Raw genomic sequence first — 19010 nt, 5'->3', positions numbered from 1 at the left:
TCCAAAAGCCTGTCTTTGACTCAAGATTAGAAACTTCTTTGTGCCTGTCCATGTTCTTAGTTGCAAGGGATAGCAACCAACTTTATTTAACTCAGAAAAGAGATTTATTAGAAGGATGCTGGATATCTTAGTGAAAGGATGGGGTGTTTGGAAACAAGTTTGGGGGGAAAAAGTCAGAGTGGAGGGAAGTCAGAGAACCAAGAACACAGCAAAATGATACCACAGGGACAGCATGGTCACACGCGGGTCCTTGTCCCTGGATGCTTCCTGCCAAGAGGCTGTTCTCTTGATTCTGCTGCCATTGTCTACCCTAGACCCTGGCTACTGGATGCTGCTCTCCCACCAATACCACCCCCACCACAGCACCGCCATTGCTACCAGCACCTACCAGCACCATCTCCGTCACCACTGCCATTAGAGGGAATTCTGAACTGTCCCGATTCTGCGCAGCACTGCTTTCAGACTCCGTGATCTCAGTGGGAATCTGAAGTTTTCCACACGCAAGCTTTAGCTGTCAGGAGTCAGGGAGAGTAATCTAACGTTTGGATTGCTTGTGGGGAGATTGGTATCCTCATTAAGCCTTCCCATCTAGGAACACGGTGTGTGTTAAAACCAGCCACATTTCCAACAATTTTCGTTCATCTGAAACGCAAGTCTGATTTTTATTCATTTATACGTGTTTCTGTTTCCTCTTTGTGTTTTCAAATGTTATCTGATATTTTTTTCACTCATCCTAATATGAGTCATTTTAATATGAAGTTCCTTTTCCTTGCCTTTCTGCTCTATGTTTGGCTAGATGTCCTTGGTTTTATCGTTTTGTTCACTTAGCAATGAATATTTTGGGCATGTGGCATGGTGGAACCCATTTAAAATGTCTAAGAAGATGTTTCGTTCCAGAATATTCTTTTATAGATGTACTATCTTTCCGAATTTTTGAGAGTACTAATTAGAGTTTTTTAGTTTGTTTTGTTCCCTGAATGATCTGTATGCCCACTGTGTCTATTCTACTATCGGCCTCTTCAGTCTTCACTTTGTAGACTGTAGACGCTAACCTGCTTTATCTCCCTGGTGCATCCCTGTTTGAAAACTAGGTTGGTTTATCCAATGTGGGCATAGTGGTCCCTTGCCCAGGAGGCTTTTTCTCTGATTGAACTGGGTGCTTTGGGGATCTGGGCACCTGGGCCAGGCCAACAGCCTCCCCCGGCGAGCGAGGGAGAGTAGGTGTTTAGGCTGAAGGCACAGCTACTGAATGAGTTCAGTAGTGTTGAGGTCAGAAAGCAGGAAACTTCCTCTGGGCCCACCTGCCTCCTTTCCAGCCCCTCCGGCTGACCTGGGGTGTGCCGGCTGCAGAGGGGAGACCCCTTTTCCCGTATCCATTTGTCCAGAGGAGCTGACAAATGGCTTCCTCTGAGTTCCCACTTTGTGCTGGTGATTTTCCATCCCAGTCTCTGGCCTGTGCCAGTAATAACATTTCACACTTGTCTGACACCTTTTCTCTTCTGAGCTCCAAGCATTTTACAAGCAAACAGTTACTATTATTGCCCTCTGAATTCTGATGGAAAAGCTGAGAGTTACAGGATCAAAGCTGCCGCAGTTGGGGGTGAAGGTGAGGCTCCCAGACAACCTGACCTGCTCCCAGTGCAGGCAGGACTGACCGAAGAGAGCACCCTGACCCCCGGGGAGAGGGGGCCCTAGGCCTTTAAAGAGGTCCTCATGGAGAGGTGGCTCCGGGGGAAGGCTATCAGCCCTGGCTCCCTGGAGGCCCCCTCAAGGCCCTCTCATTCCAGTGGGAAGCTGGGGCCTTTGTTCTTTGCAAGTGACAGCAGAAGAGAATGGGGCTTTTGAAGCCATTCCCTGAAGGGAAGTGTGGGTGGATGTTTGTGGGGTTTTCTGGGGGATGAGAAGACTCACAGAAGCTGCCGAGGGTCTGTCAGCTTGCGATGAGGAATGAGGAGCAGATATTTGCTGTGTGGCCCCAGACAGGAGATAGGATTCAACTACTGAAAGCTACCTGAGGCCGGGTTTCGCTCTACAGAGGCCCTGCTGAGACAGTGAGCTGCCTAAGTGGGGTGAACGTCTGCTCCTGGTGGAGCCTCAGTGGAAGATTCTTCGGCTCTCAGTGCGGATGTGCATCAGCACGCGGGGCTCAGGCAGGGTGACACATAAGACCTCTTCCACCCAGACATTGGCATCCTAAGATTTGACTCTCACCCTCTATCCTCCGGGTGCCAGAAGCTCTGAGGCTGAGACCCTGAAACCCTGGGACGCGCTACATCTTGCTGGATCTGAGAAGCTTCTGGCTGTCACATCCTTCTTTTATTCAGCAAGCCTTGATTTGGGATCTGCATCTCCCCTCTTTTGTAGGCAGCTTTGCCCAGTGGCAGCTAAGGATCCAGCTGGAAGGAACCACATGATTTTCAGCAGCCAAACAAGGCCCTGTTGACTCAAGTTATCTGCTGAGTTGGAGTTGAGAGTTAGCAGTGAGTGGAGGGAGTGGTGTGTGTGCTGAATTCAGCTGCTCCCAGTCAGGTGGCTGGAAACTGGCCTTTATTGACCTGGGAATACATCTATTTAGGGAAGGATTCAAGGCACCATGAGGATGGAGGGGACACCTAGCCAGGTAGCACCTGAAAAGTGGCCATCTCCTACCTCACAGAAGCAGGACGAGGCAGGCAGCTGGGGCAGACTGGCCTGTGTGACTACAAATGTGTGACTGCATTTGCTAAGCAGATACAATGCTGAGCACATCTGTATATGTTATAACCCAGTTAGACCTTTCACGACTGAGTGATGGGTCTTATAATTCCATTTTACAGGTGGGAGATTGGGGGTTAAGTAACCAGACCAAAGTCTTAGCACCAGCTCCAAGCAGAGCTGGGATGTGAACCCAGTTGTCCTTGTCTCTGAGGCTCTTTCTCCTCAGTAACTGTCTTGAAGTTAAGTGCCACTAGCGGGGTCCCACAGACTGTGCCTGACAGGCCTGGAGCCTTTCCTGGCGAGCAGAGCCCTCCCGGGCCCCAAGTACTCTTTCCCAAGGGCTGGCTGCCCCATGAGCCCTGGGCAGCTCCTCGTGGGTCCGCCCCTGAGCCTCGCAGACACTATAGAGAGCTCTGGGCCCAGGCCCAAGCACAGCAGGGCAGCCCTTGTCCAGCCCTGCGGTTTGTGATCTGGCCATTCAAAACTGGCTCTGAGCAGGCACTTATCATTCTTCCGCGACCACCCAGTCAGCCCCACGCTGCCTGGAAATGAAGGCCGAGCTGCCCAGGCCAGCGGCTGCTCAGCCCTGGGCTCTGCCGCTCCCGCCTCTGTCTGCCACCCCCTCTGCAGCTGGCCCAGCCTGCCCAGCCCGGGGGATGCCGGAGCCCAGAAACAGCAGGGCCTGAACGTCCCCCACCAACCACAAAGGGAGATTCACAAATCAAAGGGGCCTGAGAAGACAAAGCTGTCACATCAGCCCATCATGGAGCCGGATCTCAAAATAACGCCGGGCCAGAGGCCTGCCAGCTGCGAATCACCACCCAGCCAGAACAGCCACGGAGGGCCCCCGGCCGTGGGGAAAAACACCTTGGTGGCCAGCTGGCTGCTCCTGGCCAGACCTGGGAGGTGCGGGTGTCTGCCGGGCGGTTCCACGCTTCATGTCACGGCGGGGGTACCGGGAGCAGAATTGGGGGGCAGGAAATGGCCGCAGTGATGGCTCCTCTGCCTCTCCCTGAGGACTGTCTGGCTCCCTTCATCCCATCACCTGCTCCCAGCCTCCATGATGAAGAGGGCGAGGCTGCCACAGCCTTCCAGGTCATTCTCTAACCCGACCGTGGTCCTATGCTGCTGGCCCTCTTCTTCTGTGGCACTGAGGGGAGTTGAGATGCTGAAATGCGTTGAGCTGAAATGATACGAGGCCTGTGCCAACTTGTAGACCTCAGGTTCAGCCTCAATGTTCTGGGTCCCTCACTGTGCGCCTCTTTCCCCTCAAGGCTGATGGCCCGCGGCACGGACAGGGAAATACGTGCACGTGTCACCATCTCCCTCTCCTAGTTTAAGAATTTCCCTGACGTTCCTCTTCCCAATTGTCACACCATCCTGGACCCTTGTTCCTTCCTGCACCTTTTACTTCTGCTGCCTTCAAGCAATGACTTCTGCTTCCGTAAATATGAAATGGACAGGATGACAAAACACGTGATTCCAATTGTGTTTTTGTTACTAACTCCTTTCTTTTTCCCAGGCCTCCTTTCTTCATTGCTGGGATGACAAGGCGATCTCAGAGAGATGTATTCTAAAGGTTCAGGGGGCCAGAAGATGGTCTTTAGTGGACTCAACATTACTTAGGAGAATGTGTTTGATCTTGCAGAAAGGACGTTAATCTAAAGAAGGGTAAGGAATCCCTCCTTGCTTCTCTCCCTGTGAATCCTCTTGCTGCCATTTCTTCACTGGTTTTCCCTACCCACTCCCCCACCTGGGGCTACACACTGGAAGAACTGACTTTGGGCACCTTGGTGATCAGGCAGAGGGGGGCAGGGCATTGATTTGAGTGAGGTTTCACTCACAACCATGCCCCAGACAAGTGACCAGGACCTTCTTCACCTGCAGGCAGAGTCCACCTGACCCAGCCCACAAGTGAGCAGGTGGGGGATGTGAATTACAATGTCCTTTACAATCTTGGCTGGCCCTTTCTATCCGCATGTAGCTCCTCTCTGTGAGGCTGACAGGTGATATTCACATAATATACAATCAACAAAGTGGACAATTGAGTGGTGTTTCGTGTATTCACAATGCTGCACAGCACTCTGCTCTCTCTAGCTTCCAAAGTCTTTCATTACCCCATTAAACGTCCCATATTCACTAGTAATCAGTCTCCATTCCCCCCTCCTCCCAGCCCCTGGTAACTTCTAATCTGCTTTCTGTCTCTGGATTTGCCTATTCTGTATAGATCATATAAATGGAAACATACAATGTGTAACCTTTTGCGCCTGGTTTCTTTCACGTAGCAAAATGTTTATGAGGTTTATCCCAGTTGTACCGTGGATCAGTACATCATTTCTTTTTTATGGCTGAATACTATTCCAGGGTCTAGATAAACCATAATTTGTTTATTCATTTATCCCTTTATGACATTTAGGTCCTTTCCATCATTTGGCTATTATGAATAATGCTGTTATAAAACTTCACATACAAGATTTTGTGTGGACAGATGTTTTCATTTCTCCTGGGTATATGCCTGAGAGTAGTCATATGGTAATTCTCTGAGGTCATATGGTAATTCTTTGTTTAACTTCTTGAGGAGCTGCCAAAGTGTTCTCCAAACAGCTGCACCGTTTTACTCTCCCCCCAGCCATGCAGGAGAGTTTCAATTCCTCCATATCCTTGCCAACACTCATTATCATCTGACTTCGATTATAGTCATCCTAGTGGGTGTGAAGTGATATCTCATTGTGGCTTTGATTTGCATTTCCCTAATGGCTAAAGATGTCAAGTATCTTTCACTGGCCACTTGTGCATCCACGTTGGAAAAATGTCTACTCAGATACTTTGCCCATATTTAAACTTTTTAAAATCATTACTCTCTGGGAGTTCTTTACATATGCTGGATACTAGACCTTTATCAGATATATGATTTGTGACTATAGTATTTTCTCTCACTTTATAGGTTGTTCTTTCACATCCTTGATAACGTCCCTTGATACACAAAAGTTTTAAAGTTTTTTGAAAAAAAATTTAAAAAAAAATTTTTTTTAACGTTTATTTATTTTTGAGACAGAGAGAGACAGAGCACGAACGGGGGAGGGTCAGAGAGAGAGGGAGACACAGAATCTGAAACAGGCTCCAGGCTCTGAGCAGTCAGCACAGAGCCCGACGCGGGGCTCGAACTCACATACCGCGAGATCGTGACCTTAACCGACTGAGCCACCCAGGCGCCCCAGTTTTTTGAAAATTTTTTAATGTTTGTTTATTTTTGAGGGGCGGGGGAGGGGCAGAGAGAGAAGGAGACACAGAATCCAAAGCAGGCTCTAGGCTCTGAGCTGTCAGCACAGAGCCTGACACGGGGCTTGAACTCACAAACCGTGAGGTCATGACCTGAGCCAAAGTCAGACGCTTAACCGACTGAGCCAGCCAGGTGCCTCATAAAAAGTTTTAAAATTTTACGAAGTCCACTCAACCCAGTGTTTGTGTTTGTGTTTTGATAGTGTATCCAAGAATCCTTTGCCAAATCTACGATCATGAAGATTTTTCCCTATGTTTTCTTCTAATAAAGTAATAGCTTTAGTTCTTATATTCAACTCATTGGTTGATTTTGAATTAGTTTTTGTATATAGTGTATGGTTGGGTCTAAATTCACTCTTTTGCATGTGGATATCTCGATGTCCCACTCGAATGGGTGTTTGGATGAGAAAGAGAGCTTGTAAAGTAATTTCTGTACCAGAGTTCCTACGTTTTGTTTTGTTTTGTTTTTTGTTTTGTTTTGTTTTGTTTTGTTGGTTTTTGGTTTTTTTGTTTGTTTGTTTGTTTGTTTTGGTTTTTTTTTTTTGGTTTGGGTAAACACAAGTGTCTGCATAGAAATACATGCAGGTCGCTTCACGTTTTTTCAAGTTCATGGTTGTTACATGAATTAAATTCGATAGTGTATGCAACACTTATCCAGCACTGATCCAGAGTTCAGTGGGATCTAATAGTGGCAGTTACAGTCAGTTTAGGGGATATAAATTGTCAGATTCTTACACAGGAAAAAAAAGTTTGAGAATCCACCTCCTCAGGAGATTTTCTCTGTTTCTCTCTGAAGCAATGGCCGCTCCAAAGCCCTGTCCTATATCTCATCTCACACCCACCAGATGTGCTGGTGACATCGCCCCTGTTGCTGGGTCATTTGGGTGGACAAGGCCAGCCCTCAGAGACCTTGCCCTGGGAAAGCAAGGCTGCTGCCCTGGAGCATCCCTAGAGACCACAGTGCCTTGCTTCTGACTGTGGGCTCAGCCCTGGCTGTCTCCCCATTAGTGGAGGACTGGTTCTCAGAAATCACCTCCACGCACATAGCTGTTCATCAGCAGCAGGAGCGTGCTGTCCTGAGAACGTGATCTTCCGTGGGTCCACAACCCAGGAACGGGATGCCAGATGAGTCTCAATGGAGCTGAGAGGCTCAGTAGTCATTATCATAGGTGGCCACTGTTGGGGGTGATGGTCCCCTCTCCTGGACTCCAGCTCCTCACCTGACCAGCGATAGTGACTACGACTGCTCCTGTTCTTCCCACTGATGTTATGGTCCAGAACTAAATGTTCTCACTTTCCCCTTAACGTCCTTCTTTATAGCTGTCTCAACCCATCATTCTGGAGTCACAGCACTGGATGCCCCAGACCAGGGAGCCCTCTGCTTTCTCCCCTCTCCTGGGCTCCTGCCTGCCTTCATCCATTCCTCTTCTGCTCAAGTCCACGAAGCAACTACAGCCTTTCTCTTACAGGCATCTTCACGTCTTTTGTTTGCTCTCCCCAGGCTGAGTCCTCCTGGCCACACCTCAGTCATGAACTGACCCAACTACCCAGTCATGAACTACCCAACTACTCAGAGCTGATATTCCGTGCGTTCTGTGCTGCTGGAGAAAATCAGTGTGTGCCCAGCTGAGCCATCAGAATCCCTTCACCACCTTGGTTACCTCCAATCTTCCTTTTTGCTCTCACCTCCTACCTTGCAGCCCCGAGGGAAGAGGGGAAAACTCCCCTTCCACTGTCTCCTACACACTTCCCTGTGCCTCCTGGGGCTTTGCCTTTGGGGGGCCCTTCCCCCCCCCCCTTGTAATTTTCTTTATTTACCCTTTCCTTGCTGGTTTCTGCTTCACCCTTCCTTCTTACAAAGAAATGAGTTTCAATTTCCTTCCCCCTGCCCCCCAATTACTGCTTGGATGCTCTCTCTTTTCTGACCAAATATCTTGTTTCCCAGCCTCATGCCCACACCCCTCCTCTGTCCACTGGCTTCCACCCCCCTGTCCCCAGCAAGCCTGCTCTGCTGGGCTGAGGGCTGCAGCCCACAAGCTGAGTGAGCACCTTGTGAAAACCAACCCACAGGATACCTTTCAACCTTCAGCCTCTGTGACTTCTCCGTGACACCGGAACATGCGAACCATTTCCTCCTTCATTTTCAGGATGCTACTTGTTCATCTCTCCACCCTCCTGGAGCACTCCTTCCCCATTTCCTTCACAGGCCCATTTCTCTGCTGGTAACTTAGATGCTGGGTCTCCTCCAGACCTGTCCTTGTCTGTCCTCTCTCCTGCACCTGTCCGAGCCTCCTGGCACACCTTGTCCACTCCAAGGTCTCCTGTGGTCTGGGAGGCATGGAGGTGGGTGTTCCCTTCCTAGCGCTCTGTGGGTCACACACAACCTGCATGGTGGCTGGGCTGGGAGGGTCCGCTGGCTCTACCAAGGATGCCATGTAGACTTTGGCCTCTGGGAGTCTGAGCAGAGGACCCTCTGGAGAACAGAATTCTGGGGAGATCCTCAACTCTTGCTGCTGTGCGGCTTGTGGGGCAGCAGGGTGGGCACCGCCCGGGAATGTGTCAGATACGCAGAGTCTCAGCCCCTCCCCAGGGTCCTGACCCAAACACGTGCATTGACAAGGCCCCTGGCGGCTATACGTGCACAGCAGAGCGGGACAGGCTGCTGGGACCTGCGTCAGGCAGAGCAGGGGAGAGTCCCAGAACTCAATTTCCTCAGATGCTTTGCCTCCAAATAGAGGTCTGGTTTCCAAGAGAAATCTGATGGAAGGAGCCCTATATTATTTTCTGATGAGGTGGAAGCTTATGCTCAGTAAACAAGACGGATTCTTGTTTGAAAATAACTCTTGCCCCAGCTTTGCGGGCTACCAGGGGGAATCAAATTAAAGGGAAAACAGTAGCAGTGTAGATGTGTGGCTGTGCCAGAGGCAGGCAGATTGCAGGCTCAAACAGCCTGGGCCTGATAACAATCTGGGGGAAGGAGGTGAAGGGGGTTTTCTTTGAGGGGCTGGGCGCACCCCTAAATTCCAGCCTCCAGGGTTCCGCTTCTTCCCCGACCCTCCCCACTCAGGCCCTCAGGGCCAATATGCATACCCTTTGCTCACTAAAACCAGGCCTGTAGAGCACACGGCTAAACACGACCAAAATCAACCCTGGCTTTTGAGTCGTCTCCTGAGGCCAAAAACAATGGTCCCTCCTGCTGCACATTAACAGGGCGGTCTGGGTTTAGCTGGTAACTCACCCCGACGCCAGCCCTGCCTCCATAACCAGCAACCCCCCGGCCACACAGACAAGGCCAAGGCTGTTTTGCAGGAAACAAGAGCTCCGCTGTGGGGCCTGCGTGCTCTGGTTCCACGCTCCAAATAAAGATGATGGGGACGGGGAGGAAGTGAGTTGGGACAGCCCCAGGCTCAATGGTTTCAGGCAGAATTGAGAAGCCTGAAATAGAAAGCTCCTGCCAGCGCCCGGAAAGGGCCGCGGGATCTGGGCTCCAGAACAGTCCCGCAGCCGCAATCCGGGGCCTCTGCTGTGACCAGCTACCATCTTGTGACCTCCTCGTACGCACTGATCCCAGGCCAGTGGCCTTTTGTCCTTTCTCACTGGGTACCGGTCACTCACTGTTTAGCTCAGGTCTTAGCTGTCACTCTCAGGAAGGCTCCCTGTCCCCCCAGGGCTGGGGCCTCTGGCATCTTAATAGCACTTGGGCCCGCTAGCTCCTGGGGATGGGGCTCTGTCACAACCGCATCTTGCCTTCACTTGTAGGGCCACTGTGGTGGGCTCTGAGGCATACTGCTGGTCCCCCTTTAAGGGAGGCTTTGCTACTGCCGAGCTGCCAGAGGTATGGTTAGTTGACAGCCTTGGCTGCTTTCTCGCCTTATCACACTCTTCCTAGGACAGGCTCTGTCACCACTGAGCAAGGTGGTGATACCAGGGCATAGCTCTTCTCACTCACTGGGGTCTCCTGTATGGCAAGTGTCTGCTCCAGAGCCCCCAGGAGCTGGTGGAGACTTGGTCACTTCTGCATCCCAGGCTGACCACTCCCTGACCAATCTTCTGCCCTGGCTACCTTCACAAACGGTACTCCCCAGCGAAACGTTTATCGTCTTAACTCTGCCTCCAAGCCTGCTCCCCAGAGAACCCAGTTGGGCTTGTCTGGCAGGGATGGAGCTTTGGAGGGCCTCAGAGAAAATAAAGTGGGAGAAGGAATGGATGGATGGATGGATGGATGGATGGATAGGTGGATGGATGATGAGCTCAGCACAGCATGTCTGTCCCAGCGTCCCACAGGCCCAGGGAAAGTTCTGGGCCTCAGTGCCCACTTTGGAGAAGACCTCATGGCCTGGAGGACCCTATGAGGCGCTTGCTTTTGAGGATGCGGCTGTTGAGATCTGGAAGGAAGGTAATAAAACAGATGCAGGGAGGCCAGCAGCAAAGATGACATGGACGTTGTGGCCAAGCTCCAGCACACAGAGCTGTAACCCTCGCTGCAGACCATATTCCCACCTCCTGGAAAGGGAGTGAGGAGCCAGGCTATCATCGAGCCTCCTTTCCTGCTTAGGCTGCCTGAGGCACACACTCCCTGACAACAAGGTTGCAGGATGCCTATGGCACATCCTGTGGCCAGAATCAACCTCAGATGGGTCTGTGTCCCCACTGGGAGTGGCATAAGAAAGGCCGGGAGAAGGTCTTGACCCACGGGCACCTCCCTGCCTGTCTTCTAAGGCCTAACACATCACCATTCGGGAGGCTTGTTTTTGTACCTGCAAAGCTTCACTTTTGGGGGGCAAAATGCTGAGGACATTGTGCAGCTTTAGGACCCTGATCCGGCCTTAGAAAAGCTGCCTTAGGCTTCAATGCCGACCCCTCATTCCCTCCCCTGGGCTGCTAGCCCCATGTTGGGACTCCATAGCAGTGATGTCCCCTGGGCTACAAGTTTGCTGCACAGCAGAGTCTTGATCAATTACACGCCTGCCCCTTTCAGCTGAAGCTCCCTCATTTCTCTCTCTCCTCACCTGGCACTGCCTGGCACAGTGAAGCTCATCTAATGGAGAATGGGGTGGAGTCAGACCCAGGGGAGCAGGAGGTAACACCGTCAGTTAAGGCTCCACGTTGAAGGCTGGTTTACTAGGTGTTGAGGGAACTGTCCAATTTTTTTCACTTAATCCTCATAGCAGGAGGTCAGTGCTGTTATTGTCTCCATCTCCTGAGGGAGGACTGAGACACAGAACAGTTAAGAACTTGCTTGGAGTCACACAGCCTGGGGGTCAAGACACAGCAGGAGAGGGAGGGCTCCCTGCAGGCTGATGCTGGGTGGCCTGCAAGGGCTCCAGCTGTACGTTCAAGAGCGGTTTGTCCCCTTGCCCCATCCAGCATGCATTGTCCTAGTGGATTGTCACACAGGCCCAGGAAGCCTGGCATAGATGAGAAAGAGCACTTCAATCCGGGGCATCTGTTTCCAATGATACGTCCACACTGTGTGTGCCACAGCCAGACCGCCCTCCAAAGTGTCAGCTTCCAGTGCTGCTCCCTGGACGTGCCTTCCTGGGTCTGTGCTGTGCTTACGGGCCCCATCTGCCTGGTTGTCCCAAGGAGGCTGAGGGTATGGTGTGGCGCGGTATGTGACGGGAGGCCTGGGCCTCGTATAAAAGCAACCTTAGCCCACTCCTTGTGTTTAAGCTGCCAGGCCCCTTCCTGGAGGACATGGGCACAGCACCACCTTAAATTTGTGCCTAAGTGCTTGTGAGCTGCAGTCACTCCCTCCACGTTTCCTGAATCCCATAACACCTCTGGCATCTCCCTTTTATAGATGAGGCAATAGACTCTGAAATCAGGTGACTCTCCAAAGGCCTCCCAGAGGGCGAGCAGGACAGCAGCCAGGATTCAGACGCAGCACACGTTGTGTGTCTGAGGCTTATTGGTAAGGTACTCAGTGTCCCCAAGTCAATCTAGACCATTCTCACTTGGGTGAGAAATTTCAGAGGCATGTGAAGGAGCATCCAAAGAGCCTTGAACCCCATGCACATGAGGGGCCATGCCCCAGCTGCCGGTCCTGCCTACGTGTCCCATTTGTCCTGGGTGTTTCCTGGGGCCATATCTTTATGCATGGGAGGGGGTGCAGAGGGAGGACCATCATTGGGTCTGGATATTAGACAAACCACTGGCAGCAGAGGGATCTCCAGGGAGAGGCAGAGGGGCTCAGAGTCTGTGCGATGCACCAGGCCCTCACATAGATGCCCTTGTCCACATGTGCAAGAGGCTCCTAGAGTCCCTCTGACAGGGAGTCTTCACGTGGCCTCCCTCAGTCTTGCCTTCCTCCTCTCTAGGTCTGGAATACAGGGCGCCTGGGTGGCTCAGTCGGTTAACTGTCCAACTTCGGCTCAGTCGGTTAACTGTCCAACTTCAGCTCAGGGCATAATCTCACGGTTCGTGGGTTCGAGCCCCACATCGAGCTAGCTGCTGTCAGTGTGGAGACTGGAGCTTGCTTTGGATTCTCTGTTTCCCTCTCTCTGCCCCTGCCCTACTTGCACTCTCCCCAAAATAAATAAATACTTAAAACTAATATATATATATATTTAATAATAACACCTCCTTGCAAGGTAGGAGGATGTGAGGCATGGTATAAACTTTAAAAAGCTGCAGATATATTAACTATTACTATAATGAGAAGCTGAGACAAGTATGGGGGCAACATTCAAGTATGCAAAGTGAGTGTTGGTCTTTAGAGCAGGGATTTACAAATTTCTGGCCAGGGGCCTCATCCATACCTTGCCTGTGGCCAACGTCAGGAGAACCTTCAAGGGTCCTAAGAGACTTGGCTTGGCTTCTATGATGCACTGGTGAGATGCCATCTGGGCTTTTATTGAGCCAGTCAGTAGCTGTAAGCCAGGCTGTAAAGCTGACGCTGGGCCTTACCTTGGACATGTCTGTATGGGTGGGTCTGGTCCAGGGGGCGCCCTGGGGGCTCTAGAGAGGAGGTCGGCCATGCTGGGAGGAATGGCCCATCAGTCATTTTTCATCATTTCAAGTGACGACAGGCTGCCACTAGCTCTGCCCAAGAAGACACAGATGACACAGCCCAGTCCCTGGAGGCCCGTAAGTCAACAGAGGCCTGAGTGTCTTGCCTGCTGTTGGCGAGGTTTCCCTGAGTCCTAGGCGGCTCCTCCTGGTTTCCTGTTCCTTCTTTGGGGCCTAGTAGGCCCCTTCTTTCTGCATCTTGGGCAGAGGGGCTGGGAGAGTTCAATTTCTACTTCTGCTCGGAGCCTCTGGCTTAGGCCTGGGTTAAAGCCTTCCCTGTGGCTGCCATTCTCCCCTCCCCTCCAACATTTTGACTAGTCCTGGTGGCCTGCCTTCATCAGAGAGGTTGCCATGCTGGGCCACATGGAGCTAAGGAGGAAGTGATTGGCAGTTTCACTAGCTTGTTGTGGGGTCAGGAGGCCTGGGTTACTCTCAGACAGAAGCAGCAAAAGGCCAGAGAACCACACAGAGGGCCACAGGTGTCCATGTGATAATGACAGATGGCACTTGTCATCCCCCAGTTACAGTGTGGAGAAATACAGCTCAGCGATCCAGAATGTGAGCTTTGATGAGGCAGGATCTGGATTTAAATTCACAGTGTTTCCAGCTGCGTAACTCGTTCCCCGAGCCTCAGTGCCCCCATCTGCCAGCTGGGGAGAACATTTGTCTCCCAGGGCTGTGTATGGGTGTCCTGTGTGGTTAAGAGAGATAAATCCTTTACTCAAATGTCTGAGCCTTGTGTGCAAAGTCGTGGGGAAACCATGGGATCAGTACCGGTGTCATGGCAGGTATATGGTTCATCTCAGTCCTTAGGATGGAAGGTGAGGGATTATGGTACCCATTTGACAGATGGGGTAAGTAAGGAAAAGACGGCTATACATACGATTTGCCCCAAATCTAACTGTTAGTAAGAGGCAGAGCCAGGTTTGGAACCATGATTTAACTTAACCCAAAGTCTGAGCTGCTGTTTACTACCTTTTACGTGATCTCCAGGAGGTGTGGTTTTGTGTACCTGATCCTCAGAATGCTAGTAGAATTGGGTTCCTCCGGGGTGAGACTTAGAGCAACAAGCTTGTTTTGGTACAAACCCAGCCATTATTGTGCACTTGAGAGAGATGAGGCGGTATTACCTTCTCCTTCCCCTCACGCCAGCTCCACCCCCACCCCCACCCCCAAATCGAGGCGGCTTCTAACAAAGATACATATAATAATATTATGATACCACAAAAATAACAAGCCAGGCCTAGGGGAAAATCAGTAAATGGAGAGAAGCAAGACTAGGTAATAACACACATATATCAACTGTGAGGACCAACTTCGGTGCTATAAATGAGCTTTGAGTTTCACTCTGAGCTTTGGCAGCAAAAGAGAACTTTGTTGATTACATCATTCTCATGGTCACAAAGAGAGCCCACCAGTTGCTCAGGAAACCAGAGGTTTCCACAGTAGAGCTTGGCAATGTTCTTCTTGTGTGGCACTTACACAGGGGCTTCTAGAACTTTCTAACCACAAACACAGCAATAGGACTCCCTTGGCCACCCCAGAGGCACTTCCTCATTGGAAGCTGAGGCCTCCGACTGGACGAGGTTTCTGCCTTGCTGCAAAGGGGGAAGGTCTGCTCCTCTCCTGCAGAACGCACCCAGACAGCTGGTCAATTCCGTTCAAACTCCATCACTGGATTTGGGAAGTTATCTAGTGGGGAATATCCATCCGAAAGGCTGTTTGGCTTCTAGACAATGACTGTATCTGTCCCAGAGGATCCTCTTTTCTAGAGACATTCTGGCTTCATGGACACCCGTGGCAGCACCCACACAGAAGCAGGCAGGAGATTCTGATGTTGAACTTGGCTGCAAAGGGCTGAGAGGTGGGCTTTGGGGCACATGGGGCCATGGTTGGAAAAGCGATATTGTTGGTGAACCAGTTCATACGTCCTCTTGCTTCACTCTGGCCACCTCAAAGGGAAGTCCAAACATTTTCTCAGCAACATGTACTTAGCTGTGTGCCAGGGGTGGTTCCATTTGACCTTTCTTGAGGGTGATGCCACAGAAAGATTCCTCTGAAATGCAAGTCTGTTTATTCCAGACTCCAGAGGGTGTTCCAAGTTCAAATGCCCTGCTCCAGTCTACTCTCCTGCCCTTCCCTAGAGGGGCCTCCGTTATGAACCCGAGAGAGAGTGAGGGGCTGCCTGGGCTCTTTGCTTGAGCAATTCTCCAAATTTCACTTTCAAAATAGAAGTGTGAGCAAGGAGGGTAGCAAATAGTTCCTGAGCACTCAATGTGTTTCAGTAGGATGGCCAGCTATCCCAGTCTGCCTGAAGCGGAGGGGTTTCCCGGGTCTCTAAAACCGGGACCACCCAGGCTCTGTTGCTCCCACAGAATTCCTGCCAGGCAGGAACTGTCACTGTACATTGCGAAGGATAAAACAGGGGCTTTGAAGAGGCCATCTGACCCACCTGCAATCCCCATGGTCGCGTTCTTTCCACTACCACATGTTGTCACTCCCGAGGGGATGGGGAGACTTTCAGATGCTACTAAGAAGATGAATCTAAGTTCTCTGGGAACTCCCAGATTTCCCAGGGCTGCTCCTGTTTGCTGGTAGGAAGGATGTTTCTTCCCTTGACCCCATGTTTCTATGGAGAAGGAATCCCCCCAATAACACTCTGGGCCTTACCCTTCTTCCCTCGAGGCTCAGAATGGGAATTGCCAGGCTGTGCTCAGACTCCCTTCTCTGTCTTGAGATTTTCCTCTTGCAGAGAACAGGTGTTCTGTGCACTCTTGGCCACATGGGATTGGAGAAGAAATGTCTATAGGCAGGCCCATTTTGCTGCATATCTAAGGGCATCTTCTCCAATCAGCTTTGCTAGTAATAGAGGTGACGTTTGACAGCATTTGGTATGACTCCTCTGTTTATCTCCTGATGGATGTGTGAGAGAAGTACTATATTTTGAACCCCCATGACTTAGGGAATTTTTTCATCTGTCCTGAGACCTCTGGCAAGATTTGTGTGTGCAGACCTTTGCAACTCATCCCAGACACCCCATGGAGACCACAACCTCCTTCCTTAGAAGAGAGGAGTCCAGTGCAGGAATTGGTGCGAGTCCTATGGGAAGCCCAGGAAAATAGATGCTGAGCCAGGGCCTTGGGGCCAAATCCTCCTGCTGCTCCCAGAAATGGGAAGGAATTGACAGCCCATGGTGTTGCTCAAGAATGCAAGGGCTTTAGAAATTTCCTCCCCAGAAATGCCATGTGGCGCTGCAGGAGATCTCTGTATCTTTTCTGCCCCAAGACATCCTGCCCCTCTAGTTTCTGGCTGGAGCCAGAAAGAATTCTGCTTTCCTTCCCCTTCCCTCCTCCTCACTCTGCCTGGAGATCCTGAAATCAAAGGGGACCTCACGCCTGGCTTACACTTATCCTGATTGGTACCCCAGGCTGCCCAGCTTTGCATTTTCTATTTTCAGAGGGCTTAGGTTAATCTGAAAGTCCTGCTAGAGACCACCCACCTCCCTTAAACAAACAGCTCACCTTTCAGCCCAGAACCAACCTCGCTGCCTGGGATGTTTGATAGGCCGGGTGGCTAATTAGCCCTAACATCTGTGCTGCTTTCACAGGCATCAGAGCCAGAAAGCCGGGTCGGTGGAGCCACTTCTTCTGAAAGCCATTTCTTTGGCCAGGCTCCCGGCTCCTGGAGAGTGAAGGTCAAAGCTGAGGAAGTATGTGGAGGCGATAAGCGCCGCAGACTCTTGGTTGGAGGATGGACATACAGAGCCAGGAATGCTCCAGACCACCGAGTCACACATGGGGATCCTCATGCTTCTCTGCTCCAAGATGCTCCTGGGGCAGGGATTGAGGGCTAAAGGTCAGAAGGAGCTCAGAATTTGTTCGCAAGACTTCAGGAGCTTCTCCTGGTTATCATCTAAAGAGGAAATCACCACCTTGGGCTAGGAATGGCATGTATGGGGTATGCTGGATATTTCTGATGTCACTCCTATGCGTTTGTCACTCTATCATCTCATCTTTGCCCCTGCAGGGAAGCTGTAGAAAGAGACTTAAACTGGGGCGCCTAGGTGGCTCAGTCGGTTAAGCGTCCGACTTCAGCTCAGGTCACGATCTCGCGGTCCGTGGGTTCGAGCCCCACATCGGGCTCTGGGCTGATGGCTCAGAGCCTGGAACCTGCTTCCAATTCTGTGTCTCCCTCTCTCTCTGCCCCTCCCCCGTTCATGCTCTGTCTCTCTCTGTCTCAAAAATAGATAAACGTTAAAAAAAAATTTAATTTAGAAAGACACTTAAACTGACAAAATCCCTGGGCTTATCTGTGGGTAGGGCAAGCAAGTGGGGAGTAATGGGGAGTAATGCTAAGGAACAGAGAGGAAGCCACAGTAGGAAAATGAAAAAGCAGTTCAGACCCTAGGGTTCAGGCAGGGGAACCAGGGAGCCTGGGTCCATGTAGGTCTACGAAAAGCTGTTTCAAGGCTCAGCTGGATGGTTCTTATGTGGGGTGTCTCATGTCATTGCAGTCAGACGGTGGCTGTGCTGGAGTGTCTGAGGGCTTACCTAGGCTGGACATCCAGGACAACTCACTGACATGGCCAGCTGTTGTCATGGGAGCTCAGCTGGGATTGTCACACCTGCACCTGGTCTCTCCATGTGGCATCAAAGTGAGCCGCTAAGAGGGCATCCCCCAAGCAAGTGTTCCAAGAGGCCCAACTGGAAGCTGCGAGGCATCTTTTGGTGTAGTCCCAGAAGTCCTTGAATATTATTCCCCCCACACACTGTACTGTCACGTGGGTCTGCGGCCAGTCTGTTTTCCAGAAAGGGGATTAGACTTCATCTCTAGATATGAGGAGTAGTAGCGTGTCCCTCCAGGGAGGGAAGGACAAGATGGTGGCAGTTTGGAATCTTTCTGCTCCTGGACTTGCCAGTTAGAATGTGGAAGGCTGGCATGAGGGGTTTCTCTGGGTCCCGTCTGATGTTGCTGTTGGCTACAGCGATAATGGTGAAGATACTTCACATATGTACTTTACAAGTGACTTTCCTTGCATGAGGTGAGTCTGCTGCCATTGGCTCAAGCTCAAAGCCCGCTCGTCCTGGCAGGAGATGCCCTCGCTGGATTATGCATCCTCTTGCCTCAGCCTCTCCAGCACTGTCAAGCCCTGGTGGCTTCTCTCCATGCCTCTTGGGCAACAGGGTCACTCTTGGGTTCTGACCTGGCTCTCTTGCTCCTTGCTTGATGCCCAGCTCGCTGGCTTTACTTCCCGATGGCTCAGTTTTTCCATCCTTAGTGTGAAACAAGGCAGGACGGGGAAGCAAGAAAAGGAGTCAGAGAAAGCAAAACCTCCCTGGGTGGTGCAGAGTGGTCTTTGGGAATTGCCAAGAGGCAAACAAGGCAGCCATTTCTAGCTGGCCCCACTGGTCCCTCCCTGGCTAACTTTGGGCTCCTCCTTTCTAGGCTGCTGGTCCAAAGGGAGCACAAATCAAGGGCTGCTGGCCAGATTCCCAACCCAGGACAAGCTCTGAACTTTCAGTTGTGTGTGGAACCTGCAAACTGCACCAGTTTCTGGGCAGTGGAAATATGAAAAGTAACACTACCAAAATGCACTTAACTCACTCAGGGGCACACACACGCGTGTGTATGTGTTCATGCGTACGTGTATGTGTGTTTAATGAGTTGGTCAATAATTTGAAACAATTGCATTAATAGGCTGTTTGCATTTACCATTCCTACTCCAGCCCCCACCCTACTTCCTCCAGGTCTTAACCATCTGGGGTTGGCCTTGGCTAGTAGTGGGGTAAACACAGGTGAAGACCATCAATCAGTAACACTGAATGTGACAGCCAGTCTGGAAATCATGGGCACAGATGCCAACAGCATTGACGGCTGGCCCCTCAATGTCATGTATTCGTATTTCTGGGACTTTCGACTTGAAACTCTGGAGAACACGATGATCACGCCGATGAGGAACCACACTATACCTGTGGTGGGGGACGACAAGGGCTTCATCTGTGGAGGGTGTTAGTTTGTTTCCC

General features: G+C 51.1%; 1 long non-coding RNA gene across 1 annotated transcript; it reads left to right on the top strand.

The window, feature by feature from the left end:
- The first annotated feature begins 14485 nt into the window (after positions 1–14485).
- On the top strand, positions 14486–18624 carry LOC132684590 (uncharacterized). Its single transcript, XR_009612738.3, has 3 exons — positions 14486–14851; positions 16595–16944; positions 18433–18624. It is a non-coding gene; the product is annotated as an uncharacterized LOC132684590 (long non-coding RNA).
- The last annotated feature ends 386 nt before the right edge of the window (positions 18625–19010 follow it).

The sequence above is a fragment of the Panthera onca genome, chromosome D2 (assembly GCF_046562875.1).
Source record: "Panthera onca isolate mPanOnc1 chromosome D2, mPanOnc1 haplotype 2, whole genome shotgun sequence".
In the NCBI taxonomy this organism is placed as follows: domain Eukaryota; kingdom Metazoa; phylum Chordata; class Mammalia; order Carnivora; family Felidae; genus Panthera; species Panthera onca.
Note: the sequence above shows the minus strand (reverse complement) of the source record. Positions and strands in the feature narration are given on the sequence as shown.